The sequence below is a fragment of the Pteropus vampyrus genome, unplaced genomic scaffold (assembly GCF_000151845.1).
Source record: "Pteropus vampyrus isolate Shadow unplaced genomic scaffold, Pvam_2.0 Scaffold82, whole genome shotgun sequence".
NCBI lineage: Eukaryota > Metazoa > Chordata > Mammalia > Chiroptera > Pteropodidae > Pteropus > Pteropus vampyrus.
This window is the reverse complement of record NW_011888863.1, coordinates 6171100-6174204: the sequence shown is the minus strand read 5'-3', so window position 1 is coordinate 6174204 and position 3105 is coordinate 6171100.

Sequence of the window (3105 nt, the reverse complement as noted above, 5' to 3'; positions counted from 1 at the left end):
TGAGTAAATTGTAATAGGATCTCAAAAGTGGGGCTCAATTAATTCTCCCTGGAATATTAGGAAATGCTTCATAGACGAGGTGATATTTGAGCTGGGCTTTGGAGTAGAATGAGTAGGATTTGTTTCATCAGCTGGAGAAGCAGTAAAATTATTTTCTTAGATAGAAGAGACATACAACATGAGCAAAGGCAGGCAGTTCCTACATGCCAGAGGCTGATATGTTTATTTGGGGAAAGCGAGACATTTAACATGGCTGGCACAAATATAAGATAGCAGCAAGGGGGTGAAAGTAAAAATAGTTTGGTCTGTGGAAATAAACAAAGGTTAACCAAATGAGAACCGGCAAAGGCTATTTTTTTTTCAGAGCTCACTGTACCAAGGGAGTTGGTTACAATTACTTGTATTTCAGTAAAGGCTCAAAGGTAAGCAGAGGAGTAGGAAAGCTTTACAGACGGAAAAAGGGAAGCCTTCAGGTATGCACCTGATGCAGGCTTTGATCAATCACTGCCAGCCTTCTTAATTTTTGCCCTGACTTCCAACTAGGGCTCAACCAAAGGAAGCCAAATATGCTCCCCTAACCAATCACATAGGATGTTCCATTTCCAATTAGCCAGCCTACAGTTTCCCCATGCCAACACCCTCCAAACTGAGCACGCTTGAAGGCTTCTCTTTTCCCCACTATGAAGTTTTCCCACTCCTCTGCCTGCTTTGTCTCTATTAAAATGAAAGTGATGATGTCCGAGTCTCTTGTTATAGTAAGCCCTCAATAAATAGCCTTTTACTTGTTCTCATTTGAGTGGTCTTTGTTTATTTTCACACAATCAAGTCTAAGCTGCCATCTGGACCACCTCAAGTCTTCTTCTTTAACTCTTACGGGTGGAAAAAGCAAGTAAGTGACAATGCCATTATTTGGGCAAAACCAGCTTGAATCAGAAAAGAATATATTAAATAAATGAAATGAAGTTTGTGTGCGGTTACAATGCCTTCTCCAATAATAAGTTGACACCAATTATCTAAAACTTCCAAAACATACAAAATAATACAGTTTATGATGAAAAGTTTGGCATTGTGTTTGCAGCTGCCCCAGTTGGTGCTCCCATCCATGCTTTTGACAGCATAGTGTATACCTGGCTGATTCTCAACAGTCTGAATTAAACACTTCCCTAGCAGTCCATAAACAATGACTGAAGTCGGTTGGTGTATAAAAACCCCAACTCCTTCACCCCTCTATGGAATGACTAGGAGGCAGGCTTTCTATAATGCCTCCCAGAATTCCATAGCAGGATTATGCTCACAGTGGTAGCTAGCTTGATAGCTCACCCTTTCCTTAATTACCTTCCTTTCCATCTTTGTCTCACTTCTCCATCCCCCTACCAGTGTTTCCAAGGATAACTTCTCAAATAAATTACTTTCTTTCAAATTCTTTCCTCAGGGTCTGCTTCAGTGGGAACACAAATGAATAAAATGTTAGAATTAGAAATAAATCACCTTTATTGTAATAACTAGCAACTGCAGAGAGATCAACCTCTCAATAGGTTTTCACTGATATATATCTTTTGGTAAACACAAAGAAAAGGTGTGTGTGGGGAATTGGTAATGCCATTTATAATTTAAAGAATAACAGACCCCTGTCTCATTAACAAACATTTTCTAATAATAAATAAGTTGCATTACCCTATGCAATTATTTAAGGCTTTTGAATCAACGCAAAATTAGATGTAAAAGATTTCAATGCAAATGGTTAAAGACAGAATCAGTAGCAAAAAAATATGATAGAAGAGTCTAATCTCTTTTCATGGAATGAAAGAAAACTTGACCAGAAATCTATCGTTCATGGTAGACAAGAGAGTTTTACCATTAGTTAAACAAACAAATGTTTTAGCAGCTAAGACACATTTATACTCTTAAAAATTATTGAGGGTTCCAATAAAATTTCATTTGTATAGTTTATATTTATCAATGTTTACTGTATTACAAATTACTTAAAACATTTATTAATCCATTTTTAAATAACAATAATAAACACAAATAACACATTTTTATTTAAAAAAAAACAAACAATTTCCTCTGAGAGGCATTGTTTTACATTTTGCAGATCTCTTTGATGTCCAGCCAACTAAAAGAGAGCTAGATTCTCATATCTACTATGGATTCAATCTGTTATGATGCCACATGCCACATAGTCTCTGGAAAACTTCATTTTTACATTCATGAGTAAATGAAAGGGAAAAAAGTAAATAATGGCTTAGTATAATATTGAAAATAATAGTGACCTTGTGGAATCTCTAAAAAAAGTTTAGGGATCTCCATGGTCTCTGCACTATACTGGAAAGAATTGCTGCATTAAAAGGTACACAAATCAGGAAAGCAGTAAGTACATATTCCATTGAGTATGGTCCCACTACACGAGGTGGCCTTTGAGGCACTTAGTCTTTCTAGTCTTGAACTTTGGCATCTTTCTAACCTGAGGAACCATGTCATTACATCCTTATATGAAAGTAACACTCTCTTGCTATTTGAAAAGTCTCCAGCACCTATTGCTCATCTTCTTTCTATTGCTATTTATTGCTGCTGCACATGCACCCTGTGCCCAAGGATAAGAACTTTCTGGCTTCTGAAACACGGAGGCTTGTGGGTGAGGGGTATCGGAGATAAGCCAGCAACAAACAGGGACCTGACTGAGGTCCAGTCTTCAGAACATGACTAATTTTCATGTAACTTAGAACTTTGCTGCACTTTGATCAGTCAGATGACCACATTTCTTTGGATCACTGAGAGAGAGGCAAGCTTGTTTATCAGCTCAGAGCAAGAATTTGGGCACAGCATACATGCAAAGTACAGGCATAGTAGATCCAGCAAGAGTTCCTCTTTGCAAGGCACTTCACCTATTGTGCCCTTTTGTATCTTGGTTGGGCAAGAGAAAAGTGATACTATTTTTATTCCATATTTTTCATTACAAAAGAAATGTATTCTTTCTTTTTATTTTTTTAATGAAAATTATATATACTTTAGGTGTACAACATGATGAATTGATATACACATACATAGTAAAAGGAGTACTATAGTCAAGCTAATTAAAATATCATCTCTTCACATAGTTACCAT